The 16103-nt window shown below is 40.9% G+C and overlaps 1 long non-coding RNA gene across 1 annotated transcript; it reads left to right on the top strand.

Moving 5' to 3' along the window:
- The first annotated feature begins 2294 nt into the window (after positions 1 to 2294).
- LOC136551097 (uncharacterized) lies at positions 2295 to 3064 on the top strand. Its single transcript, XR_010782440.1, has 2 exons — positions 2295 to 2440; positions 2732 to 3064. It is a non-coding gene; the product is annotated as an uncharacterized lncRNA (long non-coding RNA).
- Positions 3065 to 16103: the final 13039 nt, after the last annotated feature.

The raw sequence follows: 16103 nt of genomic DNA, 5'->3' as shown, positions 1-16103 counted from the left end.
TTTGCATTCATGAATTGCCATTATTCGACACACTTGCAGTTCAAATTTGCATTTGTCGAAAAAATTCAAAGAAATTAAATAAACTAAAGAAATATAGAAAAATTTCATAAAATTGTGCCAACTTTCAACATGTAGTCTCATTTTATGTAGGGAGGCTCGATAAAAAGTTTGAAGACCAAAATTGAAAAAAAATAAATAAGTTTGCCTAGTGTGCCAGCTAGACACTAGGCAAACTGGCCTCTTTGCCTAGTGTCTCATGGAAGACACTAGGCAAACTTATTTTTTATAGTGTTTGCCTAGTGTTGGGTTATCGACACTCGGCAAAGTTAATTTTCAGTTTATATTGTTTGAGTGTTTTTTTATTTAAAAAAAATAATAGGTGTACTGCTACGGCTCTTGGGCCTTTTTGTTCCAGCAAATCATGCTGTAAGTGGGCCTTTCTCACTTAGCCCGATGTCACTCGCGCTCCTATGCCGTTGAATGAAAACCGATGGTCAAGATGTATCAGGATAGGAATAAAAGTCGAGAACCCTAACCGTTCCCTCTCATTTCTCTATTCCCCGCAGCCGCCGCACTTCCTCAGACGCTCCTCCTCCACCCCACGTTTCAGGAGTCTGAGAACCCAACCCTAACCACCACTCACCAGTCTCCCAGTGTCTCGAGCAGCCGCCGTAGCATGCCGCCGCCGCCGGCGATCTGCATTGCGCCGACATAGATCCGGCCATGGAGGTCGTAGATCGGGCCTTCTCCAATCGCCTCCGGCTTGGGGAGGCTGCAAGGCACCATGGCCGGCCTTCGGTCGTCTCCGGCCAAGTCCCGTTGCCGGGGCCGGCCTCCTCTCCGCTCCTCGTCAAGCTCAGGGCGGCGCGGTGTTGCGGCCACCGTCCTTAGAGGAGTACGTGAGATCACCGCCGTGGTACCCGCCAGGCCCGTCCTGTTCTTACTAGGCAGTCCATCGCAAGGCTTGGTGTAGCCGTTCTCGCGTGGTCCCATGCGCAGCCTGGCGTGACCTGTGGAAATCCACAGTGGCGAAGCTCGTGCTCGGATCTGAGAGGGGGAAAAGGGGATGGAGTTCACGGAGGCATGCAAGCAACCATGCTCCTCCCCTGACTCGCCGTCTAGTGCGCCATCTCACTGAAGGTCCGCCGCCTCGCTTCCTGTTGTCCGTCGATCCGTCTGCCTGTCTATTTTTTGTGTTAACACCAGATGATGCAGGCTTCGGCTACCGCTGCCTCTTGGATTGGGGTCCAGACCGGTGAAAACGCCTCGAGGCTGAGCCGTGGGCCGTGGCAGCGTGCTGTTCCTGTGCCTGATGCTGCTCTTTCAAGCTGCCAAACGGGAGAAGCAGCCAAGTAAGCAGGTGCTCCTGATTTCCCTAATCTCCGTGACGGCATGGCACATTTTTGTTGGAATATCCTTTTGTAATGTTGATTGGTCATCTTGCTTTCTTAAATAATATGGTACTAAATTGCAGTATGTGCTATAAGTCCATCTTGCCGTATATAACAGTACAGCTATAAAATATTATGTTTGCTGAAGTTATTTATTTGGCACCGGGGCATAAGCCTGAATGCAACTTTGATTGGCATGTGAATAGCTAGCTTCTCTAATAGAATAACTGTGTTACCGAATAGCTAACTTTTCTGTGTGCTATTATTTAAAAAAAACTTTAGCAATCATTGATAAGTCTATGCTAATTAAAATTGTTCATTCATTCCTGTGTGAGATATAGCAGCCGTCTTGAATGCAGTTCACAAGTTTTTTGAATGTTCATTCATACTGTGTGAGATGTAGCAGCCCTCTTAGTTCACAAGTTTTCTGATTAAAGACAGTTTTGGTTAATCGATTTTGTTTACTAACTCTGCATATGGTTGCACTATCAGCCGTGAATGTTTCTGAGATAATCTAAATTTTCTTTACCATATATTAGTTTTGAAAAATATTTGAGTCTGGATTTGTTTCTTTAATATGATGGCCACATTATTACCCTAGAATGTAATAGATCTTGTCCATTATTTTATGTGATATGAAACTACAAATGGTGTATCCTTTACGTTGTTTTCCCATATGTTAGTGCCCTGGAGGTTGATGTTTATTGCTGCACAATTTGTGACGCTGGTTTTTTGATGTTCGAATTTTCGTCAACTGGATGTCATAAATCTTAAGTTGTGACATTAATTCCATATATTTTGACATAAATAGAATGTCAAAAAACCACACATGTCTTATAGTGTTTAACATTGGGGGTCAAATGTTGTAGGCTCAACTGCTAGAAGAAAGAAGGCTTTGCGAGGAGATGGAAGCGAGGGCGGTGGAAGAGCGGGAGGCCCAACGACAGAGGATAGAGGAGCTGGTGGGGTTCGTGTCCACTCTTGGCGCCGCTATGGGGCGGACCATGCCAGCTAGCCTAGTCTTGCCACTTCCTCAAGCAGCTACTCCTGTGAGTACCAATATATTACTTATTATGTTCCAACCCGACATAGGGCACACTAGAAAAAATATGCAATCTCAAACATACAATATGGTGTTGGTGGTGACGGCGGTTGTTGTTGTGGTGTGGTGGTGGCAGTTGTGGTGTTCGGGTGGTGGTGGTGTTGGTGGCGGTGTATTGATATGTATGTTCTTAACGGTCATCGTGCCGTTTGTCTTCTTGCAGGGTTTGGAAACCTCTCCGTGCAGGGGAGGTTCTATCGAAATTTTTTATTGACGATATCCTTTTCATTTTTTTCAGCATCAATCGGGCGTGGCATTGAATCAAATTGGAGGGTCGCCGGCTTCACAGATTGGAGCGTCGCCGGCACCATAGCTTGAGCCGAATCAAGTGGAAGGGTCGTCGGCTTCACAGATTGGAGCGTCGCCGGCACCACAGCTTGAGCCGAATCAAGTGGAAGGGTCGCCTGGAGCATCAAACCACGGGCCTCTTCACCCTTGACAATCGTCGTGATCAGCTTGTTGTGAACTTTGTTAAGAAATTTGGTTGTGCACTTATGAACTTGTGAACTTGTGGCACATTTGGACTTTTGGTATGAACATGTGATATATGTGAACATGTGGTTCTTATTTATGATTCATGTGATATATTTGCGGTGTTTGAATATGATTTATATTTGTGTCGCAAATGGAATAATAAAAAATTCAGCTTCTAGTTACTTTGCTTAGTGTCAGGGGTCTGACACTAGGCAAAGGGGCCACACGTGGCACACCTAGGAACATGCTTTGCCTAGTGTCAGAAAACTAACACTAGGCAAAGTAGGCAGTTTGCCTAGTGTCGGAGGCCTGACACTAGGCAAAGCTTGGCATATTTGCCTAGTGTCGGACGTCTGGCACTAGGCAAACCTTGCATACTTTGCCGAGTGTCTGACCTCCGACACTAGGCAAAACGTCTGTTACTATTTTCACCGTCAGTGGAATACTTTTGCCGAGTGGTGTCCTTGACACTAGGCAAACACTTTGCCGAGTGTCCGATGTTTGACACTCGACAAAGTGCTCTTTGCCTAGTCCGCCTCTGCCGACCCTTGTTTGCCTAGTGTGATACTAGGCAAACTGTTTGCCTAGTGTTTCTAGGCCTTTGCCTAGTGCCTGCGGCACTAGGCAAATCCCGCGATTCCAGTAGTGTTAGAATTATTTTTTTCCATGAAATAAAATACTTAGAAATCATGCCTTTTATTTTTTAGAATTAATTTTTCCATGAAATTAAAAACTTAGAAAATAGTTAGAAAATTGTAGAAAATCCGTACTAGTTGAACTTGCGGACCGTGTTCAGCTCGGCGAGCATGTTCTCTGCCGAGCGGTAACGGACGTCAAGGAGGAGCTTTGATTCTACGAGAGAGAGCGGCAACGGTTGTGGAAGGCCGTGTTGCCTTCCTCGTAGAATCGGAGCTCTTCCTTGGCCAAGTACGGTGTCGTCCGGTGGAGAAATGCTCACCGAGATGATCACGTAAGCAAGGTCAGCTAGTACGGATGGTTATTTATTGAAACATGTGAAATCCGTACTAGTTTTGTTTAAATATATCATTTTAGAAAATGTGAAATTTACACTAGTTTGTAAAAATATGTATAGAAAGTAGATGACAACTGGTACCGGATCCTCGGCCTCTCGTTCAGTTGCGAAATGACTGAGGCCAGAACTCCCTCTCATTATCTGTGGCAAGTGTAAGCAGAAGATTGTGATGGAGTATCGAGTCAAGAGACAGGGACCCAACAAGGTCGTGTTTTCTACAAGTGCCCGGATCGCGGTGTGAGTTTCTTACGCATTTTATTATTATGGCTAATTGACCTACTTTTCTTGAATATTTTTGACTAAATATTTTTTGGCTTTAATTTCAGTGGGAGGGCAATGGATGCAATGGTTGGTACTAGGAGAAAGATTATGCTACATACGTGCAGAATTTGGGTGCGCTTAAGGTAGCGGTTGCTGATGATGAGGCCATGAGCCAGCAGGAGAAGCTTATTGATATTCAACAGAAGAATAATTTGTCTGTTTTAGTTGCGTACGATCACGAAATAATTATGTTACTGAAGTGCATTGTAGTTTTAGTTTGTTTAGTGATAGTTGGGATTGCTTACGTTGTAGCCAGGATTAGTTAATTAATCAACCGTGTGTGTGTCATCTATGTTGTGTAATAAAATACTTAATTATGTTCAAGGTTTTCATAATTTGTTGTGTAATACAGATTATGTCACGCCATTGGATGTACAATGCCGATCGCCGCTCCTAAGACTTTATTGAGGGCGTGCACTATTTCTTAGGTGTGGCCGAGGCAAATAAGCGGGTTGGTTTCATGTGATGTCCATGTTCCATATGTAAGAATTTAAAGGAATATTCAAGCTCAATGAGTCTTCATTCACATTTGCTTAAGTCAGGTTTCATGTCAAACTATATATGTTGGACTAAGCATGGAGAAAGCGGGGTCATGATGGAAGAAGGTGAAGGAGAAGATTTAGACATTGATGACATTATTGCTCAGTATGGTGCCTTTGATGATACTACAATGGGGAGAGATGAAGAAGAGGTAGTGGCAGAAGATGATCTCGGTGATGCTCTTGGCGATGCCATTCGTGATGCACAACAAGAATGCGAAAGTGAAAAAGAGAAAGTTAAGTTCGAGCGCATGCTTGAGGATCATAGGAAGTTGCTATACCCGACGGCCAAAGAGGGGCAAAAAAAGCTGGGTACAACACTGGAATTGCTACAGTGGAAGACAAAGAATGGTGTATCCGACAAGGCATTTAGGAATTTATTGAACCTCATAAAGAAGATGCTTCCGAAGCCAAATGAATTGCCCACCACTACGTACGAAGCAAAAAAGGTTGTCTGCCCTTTGGGATTAAAAATCCAGAAGATACATGCATGTCCTAATGACTGCATCCTCTACCATGGCAATGAATATGAGAATTTGGATGAATGCCCGGTATATAAAGCAGCGCGGTATAAGATCAGGCGCGATGATCCTGGTGACATCGAGGGTGAACAACGTCCTAGAAAGAAAATCCCTACCAAGGTTATGTGGTATGCTCCTATAATACCACGCTTAAAACGTTTGTTCAGAAATAAAGACCATGCAAAGTTGTTGTGGTGGCATAAAGAAGACCGTAAGGTAGACAATATGCTGAGACACCCAGCTGATGGGTCCCAGTGGAGAGCGATAGACAGGGAATTTCTAGAGTTTGCAAATGAGGCTAGAAACTTAAGGTTCGCCTTAAGTACAGATGGTATGAATCCTTTTGGGGAGCAGAGCACTAGTCATAGCACTTGGCCAGTTACTCTATGTATCTACAACCTTCCTCCATGGTTATGCATGAAGCGGAAGTTCATTATGATGCCGAACCTCATCCAAGGTCCGAGGCAACCTGGCAACGACATTGATGTCTATCTGAAGCCATTAGTTGAAGAACTTCTAGTTTTATGGAACAAACCAGGTGTACGTGTCTGGGATGAGTACAAACAAGAACACTTTGATCTACGAGCAATGTTGTTCGTAACAATCAATGATTGGCCTGCTTTAAGTAATCTTTCAGGTCAGACAAACAAAGGATATAATGCATGCACACATTGTTTTGATGACCTTGACAGTATATATTTGAAAAGATATTGAAAGGTCATGTACCTTGGCCATCGTCGATTCCTTCCTTTGAATCACCAAGTAAGAAAGAAAGGTAAGTATTTTAAAGGTAAGCCAGACCACCGGAAGAAGCCTCATAACCAAACCGGAGAAGATGTACTCGCAATAGTCAAGGATGTGAAAGTAGTATTTGGAAAGGGACAAGGCAGCGAATCTGTTCCCAAAGATGCTAAGGGACATGAACCCATGTGGAAGAAGAAGTCCATCTTTTGGGAGCTACCCTATTGGCAAGTCCTCGAGGTCCACAACGCAATCGACATGATGCACCTGATAAAGAATCTTTGTGTGAACCTGTTAGGATTCATGGGTGTGTACGGGAAGCCAAATGATTCACTTGAAGCACGCCAGGACTTGCAGAGCATGAAAGAACGAGACAACCTTCATCCAGAGAAGACAGATGATTGACGTCATTACTTAAGTCCTGCTAGCTACATGCTTAGCAAAGAAGAGAGGGACATCATGTTCGAATGTCTATGCAGCATCAAGGTCCCATTGGGATTCTCCTCCAATATAAAGGGTATAATAAATGTGCCAGAGAAGAAATTCCTAAACTTAAAGTCCCACGACTGCCATGTGCTTATGACGCGATTGCTTTCAGTTGCTTTAAGAGGAATTCTACCTCCACATGTACGTCTAGCCACCGTGAAGCTATGTGCATTCCTCAATGCAATTTCTTAGAAGGCAATCAATCTAGTGGAACTAGCTACTCTACAGAATGATGTGGTTCAATGTCTTGTCAGCTTTGAGTTGGTGTTCCCTCCATCCTTCTTTAATATTATGACACACCTCCTAGTTCATTTAGTGAAGGAGATTAGTATTCTTGGACCTATGTTCTTACATAACATGTTCCCCTTCGAGAGGTTTATGGGAGTCTTGAAGAAATATGTGAAAGTTCGTTCTAAGCCTGAAGGAAGCATCGCCTAGAGCTATGGAATAGAGGAGGTCATTGAGTTCTGTGTTGACTTTATTCCTGACCTTGCCCCGATTGGCGTTCCCAAATCGCGACACGAGGGGAGACTCAATGGTAAAGGAACTTTAGGGAAGAAAACATATATTGGCATGGAAGACGATTATTTCAATAAAGCACACTACACAGTTCTTCAGAACTCGTCATTGGTGCATCCGTACATCGAGATACATAAGGAGTTCTTACGATTCAAGTTTCCAGGGAAGACTGAAGCTTAGATTAGGTGTCAGCACATGGAAAGTTTCAGTGGTTGGTTGCGAAAAGAATGTCAAGGCGATGACAATATTGATGAGCAACTGTATTTGTTGGCTAGGCAACCATCATGGCATATCCTCACGTACCAAGGGTATGAGATAAATGAGAATACATTTTACACAGTTGCCCAAGATAAAAGGAGCACCAATCAAAATAGTGGTGTTCGCATAGATGGCACAGATCCAAATGGGAATATACAAACATATTATGGCCGCATAGAAGATATATGGGAACTAGACTACGCACCTAATTTTAAAGTCCCTTTGTTCCGGTGCCAATGGGTGAAGCTGACCGGAGGAGGGGTAACAGTCGACAAAGAGTATGGAATGACAACAGTGGACCTCAACAATATTGGGTACAAAGACGAACCATTCGTCCTTGCTGCCGATGTGAGTCAGATGTTCTATATGAAAGACATGTCTACAAAATCAAAGAGAGGAAAAAACGAAGACATCAACTCAATGATCAATGAGCCAAAGCGCCACATAGTTCTTTCTAGGAAAATAAATATAGTGGGAATTGAAGACAAGTCAGACATGTTAGAAGATTATGAAAGAAATGTCCAAATTCCACCCTTCATAGTGAAGAAAGATCCAAACATCATGTTAAATGATGAAGACACTCCATGGTTACGATAAGATCATAACCAAGGGCCATACATCAAGAAAAAAATTCACTGTTGTGCCCGCATGATACAACGATGCAAATCCTAGATGGTCTCCAATTGAAAAGTTTTGAATACCAAGTTTGTTCAGCTCATCAAGATATACAATCCTTATATAGGCTATTTTTTCATTTGAGAAAGTTTGAACAAAATATAGTTCAAATTTCACAAGTGTGTGACATAGTTTTAGAAAGTCTATATGAGAATCAAGAATTTATGACTAGTGTTTGATAAAACTTTCTCAAATGAAAAAATGAGCTATGTAACAATTGTAGATCTTGCTGAGATGATCAAATTTGGTATTCAGAGATTTTTCATCTGAGGTCATTTAGTGTCTCATTTGAGCAAGTTTGACCAAGTCAAATTTGGTCAAATGAAAAAACAACACTTTGACTCTAGTATTCTGAACTCTAAATGACTTCAAATTAAAAAGTTTTGAATACCAAGTTTGTTAAAAATCATCAAGATCTACAATTGTTGTTTTGGTCAACTTTCCATTTGAGATAGTTTGGACGGTTCAAATTTGTGATTTTTAAATTTCGACAGCCTACAAACTAGTTTTCGGAACCCTAGATTGTCTCCAATTGAAAAGTTTTGAATACCAAGTTTGTTCAGCTCATCAAGATATACAATCCTTATATAGGCCATTTTTTCATTTGAGAAAGTTTGAACAAAATGTAGTTTAAATTTCACAAGTGTGTGATATAGTTTTAGAAAGTCTATATGAGAATCAAGAATTTGTGACTAGTGTTTGATAAAACTTTCTCAAATGGGAAAATGAGCTATGTAACAATTGTAGATCTTGCTGAGATGATCAAACTTGGTATTCAGAGATTTTTCATCTAAGGTCATTTAGTGTCACATTTGAGCAAGTTTGACCAAGTCAAATTTGGTCAAATAAAAAAACAATACTTTGACTCTAGTATTCTGAACTCTAAATGACTTCAAATTGAAAAGTATTGAGTACCAAGTTTGTTAAAATCATCAAGATCTACAATTGTTGTTTTGGTCAACTTTCCATTTGAGATAGTTTGGACGGTTCAAATTTGTGATTTTTAAATTTTGAGGCCTACAAACTAGTTTTCGGAACCCTAGATTGTCTCCAATTGAAAAGTTTTGAATACCAAGTTTGTTCAGCTCATCAAGATATACAATCCTTATATAGGCTATTTTTTCATTTGAGAAAGTTTGAACAAAATGTAATTCAAATTTCACAAGTGTGTGACATAGTTTTAGAAAGTCTATATGAGAATCAAGAATTTGTGACTAGTGCTTGATAAAACTTTCTAAAATTTGAAAATGAGCTATGTAACAATTGTAGATCTTGCTGAGATGATCAAACTTGGTATTCAGAGATTTTTCATCCGAGGTCATTTAGTGTCTCATTTGAGCAAGTTTGACCAAGTCAAATTTGGTCAAATGAAAAAACAACACTTTGACTCTAGTATGGATGAAGCTGACCGGAGGAGGGGCAACAGTCGACAAAGAGTATGGAATGACAATAGTGGACCTCAACAATATTGGGTACAAAGACGAACCATTCGTCCTTGCTACCGATGTGAGTCAGATGTTCTATGTGAAAGACATGTCTACAAAATCAAAGAGAGGAAAAAACGAAGACATCAACTCAATGATCAATGAGCCAAAGCGCCACATAGTTCTTTCTGGGAAAATAAATATAGTGGAAATTGAAAACAAGTCAGACATGTCAGAAGATTATGAAAGAAATGTCCGAATTCCACCCTTCATAGTGAAGAAAGATCCAAGCATCATGTTAAATGATGAAGACACTCCATGGTTATGACAAGATCATAACCAAGGGTCATACGTCAAGAAGAAATTCACTGTTGTGTCCGCATGATACAACGATGCACTGTTGTGACACAGTTCTAGAAAGTATATATGAGATTTAAGAATTTATGACTAGTGTTTGATAAACCTTTCTCAAATGGGAAAAATGAGCTATGTAACAATTGTAGATCTTGCTGAGATGATCAAACTTGGTATTCAAAGATTTTTCATCTAAGGTCATTTAGTGTCTCATTTGAGCAAGTTTGACCAAGTCAAATTTGGTTAAATGAAAAAACAACACTTTGACTCTAGTATTATGAACTCTAAATGACTTCAAATTGAAAAGTTTTGAGTACCAAGTTTGTTAAAATCATCAAGATCTACAATTGTTGTTTTGGTCAACTTTTCATTTGAGATAGTTTGGACTGTTCAAATTTGTGATTTTTAAATTTCGATGCCTACAAACTAGTTTTTGGAACCCTAGATTGTCTCCAATTGAAAAGTTTTGAATACCAAGTTTGTTCAGCTCATCAAGATATACAATCCTTATATAGGCCATTTTTTCATTTGAGAAGGTTTGAACAAAATGTAGTTCAAATTTCACAAGTGTGTGACATAGTTTTAGAAAGTCTATATGAGATTCAAGAATTTGTGACTAGTGTTTGATAAAACTTTCTCAAATGAAAAAATGAGCTATGTAACAATTGTATATCTTGATGAGATGATCAAACTTGGTATTCAGAGATTTTTCATCTGAGGTCATTTAGTGTCTCATTTGAGCAGCTCATCAAGATCTACAATCCTTAATGAAAAAACAACACTTTGGCGGGCTGCAAAAATTTCAGGCCTTCAGTCCCGGCCCAGGCCTGGAACCGGGACTAAAGGGTGGGTGGAATTGCTCATCCAAAAATACCTTTAGTCCCAGCTGGTAACACCAACCAGGACTAAAGATCCTTTAGTCCCAGCTGGTAAGCCGAGCCGGGACTAAAGGGTTGGACCTTTAGTCCCGATTCGGCTTACCAGCCGGGACTAAAGGATCTTTAGTCCCGGTTGGTGTTATAAGCCGAGACTAAAGGGTCCCGGCCTATATATATCGACCGGTTCATCTTCTACTTTTCGATATACAACGTCGATCTCGTCGTCTCTACCGCGCCCGCGCCGCGGTCGTCGATCGTCTACCCCCGCCCAGCCTCGATCTCATCGTCTCTGCTGTGCCCGCGCCACCATCATCGTTGAGCCCCGCCCGACGGCCATCAAGTCTCTGCCGTACGTCGTCCTCGCGCAGCTCTGCTCGGCCCCGTGGTCGGCCAGCAAGCCCAGCCGCCATGCATGGCCGGCTAGCCTGTTTTAGATAGTTTTTTTAGATACTTTTTAGATAGTTTTTAGATAGTTTTTAGGTAGTGTTTGATATATATGTTAAATTTAAATGTATTAAAATTTAATTAGTAGTTTATTATTCTTAGTTTTTAGATAGTTTTTGATATATGTTAATTAGATTTAAATGTATTAAAATTTAATTAGTACTTTTTTAGATAGTTTTTATTATAGTTTTTGATATATTTAGTAATTATTATTCTATCTCTCTCTATATGTGTTAGATTTAATTTTGATTTAGTAATTCTATATATGTATATATGTTAGGTTTAATTAGATTTAGTAATTAATTCTATCTAGAGATTCTATATGTATACATATATATGTACTTAATTATTTCTATGTGTATATATACATGTACTTAATTATTTCCATGTGTTGTTATATTTAATTGGATTTAGTAATTCTATATGTGTTATCACATGTACTTATGTTATGTGCCATAGTAATTCTATTTATGTGTTATCTTGAAGATACAAATGGCTGCTCCGGATGATAACTTGAATGATGACATAATGGCGAATATTATCAACGCCGGCACCAATGTGGATGTAGATGACACGAGTTAGTACTTTGCTGATTATGAGGATATCCTGAATATGCCGGTGGTTGAAGATCAACAAATTGTCGCGCAAGAAAATACTGACAAGGTATATTCGATTATCTATTATCTCTTATAGATGCATGCGTACGTATATTTATTGTTAATCGTTGTGTTTCTACTCATGTAGCCGGTCTCTGGATCTACATCAACCACCGGCAAGAGTAGGAAAGTCCGAGGGCCAAAAAAGCCATTAGAGGGCCGTTTCATAATATCAGAATTCGACACCGACACCGGCAAACCATTGGGACCACATGCTCAGACATATGTCAATCAATGTGGGTTCATTGTAAGGGATAGGATCCCAGTTAGTGCTCGTGAATAGAAGCAGAAGATATCCACTCCTAATGTTAGTTTTGTATCTGATCGTGATAAGAACCTAGCTTGGAGAGATATCACTCAGCATTTCACATTACAAGCAGATGATGCTTTGAAGGAGCTAGTGAGGGATTGGACAATAAAGAAGATGGCAACATTATTCTAGAGTTGGAAGAAGACATTGTATAAAAAGTTTATCTTGAAGAATGAAACGCCGAATTTCAATGCTAAGGCGTTTGTCAAGTTAGAGTCCCATTGGGATGACTTCGTACAATTCAAGACATCTTAAGAGAGTGAGGAACGTGTGATGAGGAATCAGCAGAATGCCCGACAGAAGCAATACCATCATCGCATGGGATCAAGTGGTTATAGGAGTGCTATTCCCAAGTGGCAGAACCTAGAAGCAGAGATTATTACTAAGGGAATCATACCTAAAACAATAGAGAAGAACTGGCCTCAACGCGCGAAGAATTGGTTCTACGCTCATGGGGGAAGCCTAGACCCAGACACTGGCAAGCTAATTTTCGGCCAAAAAATTGAGAGAGCAACACAGAGACTAGCTCGTGCTAGGGAAGAAGCTGATAGTGGTGTTTTTAAGCCCAACAGAGAAAAGGATGAATTGACATATGCCCTAGAGAATCCCGAACACGGTGGTCGAACAAGAGGCTATGGGGCAGTTTCATGGCTACAAGCATTCCCAGCAGACAGGGATACCTACAGAAGCCGCAAGAGAAAGAAGGATGAGGAGGCAGACCGAATCCGTGTATTGGAGCAATTTGTTAATGAGTCACGACAAGCATTGCTTGAATCACATGAACGAGAAAAATCTCTTAAGGCAAGAATGCAAGAGGAGATCAAGAGGCAAGTGCAGCTAGCAATGAGTCAAAAGCAATCAACGCCGGGAGTCACCATTAGCCCCATTGGTCAGATAAAAAGCAGTTGTGCTTCCACAAAGCTGCCAGTTATTTAAGGTGATGCTAGGTTACGCTTCCCTGTTGATGACATTACCGAGCCTCTAACAACATGTGAGCTGCACATTCCAGATGGTAATAATGCATCAATCATGGTGGCTGTCGGGGTTGTATCTCCAATAGACCGAACGAAGACACCAAGAATCCATGGGTCAGTTATTCAACCTGGATATGCTAGCGTCTCGATCGATAGAGTGCTCAAAGGTTACAGCAATGTTCCTCTTGACATTGAAGGCGGTGATGGGGAGAAGACACTAGGAGAAGCAGAGAAGACATGTATTCAATGGCGCAAATGCTTCATCATCAATCCTGAGGCGCCACCGCTTCCCCTACCTCACCCTAGGTACGAATGATAGTGAATGAAATATTATTTTTCCATTAATTTTATATTGGCTTCAAAAATAATTAACCTACAACTTGTTTTTGTAGCAGGGTCTCCCCTAGCCTAGCCCAATCATTCATTCCCCATCTCATCACAGCATCGCGGGGGGCGAGACGACTTCATCCCCACGGCGATCTCCAACTCCTACACCGGCCCCATCGCCTCCACAACGATCTCCAACTCCTACACCGGCCCCACCGCCTCCACAACGATCTCCAACACCTCCATGCTGAACTCCAACACCAGCCTCATCACCTCCACGCCGGTCTCCAACACCGCCCCCCTCACCTCCACAGCGACGCACTACAAAGACGTCTAAGGTCCCGGCGGCAAAGAAGACAAAAAAAGAGTTATTTCTCAAGAAATACTTCCTGAAAAGACTGATGAGCAAATAGCAGCTGAAGAAGGAAAAAAAGTGAAATATTTTTTTATAGATATCCTAAAGCAGAGACAAGCGAAGCTTAAGGAGAAGTCGTACTTTTACATACCACGAGATCAGCTGAGGCAGAAAGTCGAAGCTCACAAGAAAAAGATGCTTGAAGTTCGTTAGCCACCGCCACTATCAGACTATGACCGCTCCCTCGTGAAGTCACATGATGCACATAAGAAAAGGAAAAGAGCATCAGGGAAGGATGTCCCACAGCTCGGACAACAGAAGCAACCAATGCAAAATCTTGTTGTTGCTAATCAATATGGTTCCAACATAGAAGTCTATCGACCAGACAACTCTGGAGAAGTGTCGGTTCAAGACCTTAATGATTTTTTTGAACAAACTGGTTTAACCTTGGATCAAGTGATGGGCAAAGCTCCAATTCAGAACCTGGAAGTTGATACCTGGAAGACTTATAAATTTGGCAAAAGTCTGTATAACCCTGCGGCTCTGAATGAATTGGGTACGCAAATGTACTTGCTCAACAAGTGGTACATGCAGGCATGTGACAGGGGAGAGCAGTGGATCTTTGTCAGATTTAGAGACCATCATTACTTCCGTGGAGATGACATCTTACATATTAGTTTCGAAGAATTGCATCAACTATTCCACTTGGACGCTCTGGACAAATCAATCATTAGCTCCTTTTGTTTGTAAGTGATTCTTACTTTTATTTAATAAACTCACTTTCATGCGTATGTGTATATAATTATCCTTACATGTAACTTATATTTATATACAGATTCCAGATGTCAGAGCTCCAAAGAATACAAGACACCAGTGTTGGCTTCATTGATCCTTGTATTGTATTCAAAACCGATATTATTGTCAAGGACCACTGGGTATCTGAAGCATAGACGAATATCATGAAGTTCTTTGTGAAGCAGCACGACAAGACAACAATACTTTTCCCGTACAACTTTGAGTAAGTGTTAATAGTAATGTAGTCTACACATTTTATGTAATATCAATACAACTTATATGCATGTATGTGTGTGTATAAACCAATGCAGGTTTCACTGGATACTCATTGTTATTGAGTTAAACTCAAGTCAGTTAGTAATCTTGGACTCATTGAGAAAAGAGCGAGCACTATACCAAGATATGATAGACATTTTCCATGGGTAATTTCGATCTCTCGCGCACAACTATTATTGAATAGACTTTGTCATAATTTATTAACGATCGTACATTATTGGTCGCACAGGGTTTGGAAAGAGTTTATTCGGCAACACCGTAAGGATTGCAAGGCACCACTTAATGTAGTTAAAATACCGGTAAGTTGTACTATATATACTTCCCCACGTGTTTAATTACTATATCGTACTTCAATTTACGTGTGAGATGATGAGAATAATCTTCTTCTCGTACAGTGGTGTTTGCGGCAGGAACCAGATAATAACTTGTGTGGATACTACGTTTGTGAATTTATCCCAACGACTATCTGAAAGCAGTTCAAGAGTCAATAGCAGGATATCTTCTAGAAAAAGTGCTAAATCCCAACGACGAGTTCTACTTTGATCCTAAGGAACTAATGATGTAAATTAAATGTTTATTGATATCGTTATTTTCGAGAACAAGATTATGAAAGTGTTGTATATATACATATATATCTATAATATATATAATTTCATACTTTATTCGAATATAATAATGCTCGAGATGAGAATTAGATGTAATTATATGTTTGCGTGTATTTATATTAGCAGCGTAGAATACGTACATAAAAACATATTATATATTAAACAAATATGTGTAACTGAACTGAAAACAAATTAAACAAAAAAAAGAAAAAGAAAAGGAACATTTAGTCCCGGTTGGGGTTACCAACCGGGACTAAAGGGTGCGGCCACGTTTGCTCGGCTGGAGGGCCTTTAGTCCCGGTTGGTAACACCAACCGAGACTAAAGGTCCCTCTTTAGTCCTGGCTCGATGACCCGGGACTGAAGGTTCTACCTTTAGTCCCGGAATCGTTGTCCCGGCGTGGTAACCGGGACTAAAAGCTGTTACCGCCCGGGACAACAAGTCCATTCTGTATGTTTTTTTAGAAAAAAAGAGAGAAAAACTCATCTGCAAGAGCTACCCATATACCTTTCCTATCTTTTAGTAATTGGTAAATGTTCTTTGTGCGTAAAAATGCGCGCAGCCTTCTCGCGCGCATCCGCTCTTCCTCGACCGTATCCCCCGCGTATCACCGATCTTCCTCCTTCGCAACGCATGGCTCTCGTC

Source organism: Miscanthus floridulus, chromosome 4, assembly GCF_019320115.1.
Source record: "Miscanthus floridulus cultivar M001 chromosome 4, ASM1932011v1, whole genome shotgun sequence".
Lineage (NCBI taxonomy): Eukaryota > Viridiplantae > Streptophyta > Magnoliopsida > Poales > Poaceae > Miscanthus > Miscanthus floridulus.
Note: the sequence above shows the minus strand (reverse complement) of the source record. Positions and strands in the feature narration are given on the sequence as shown.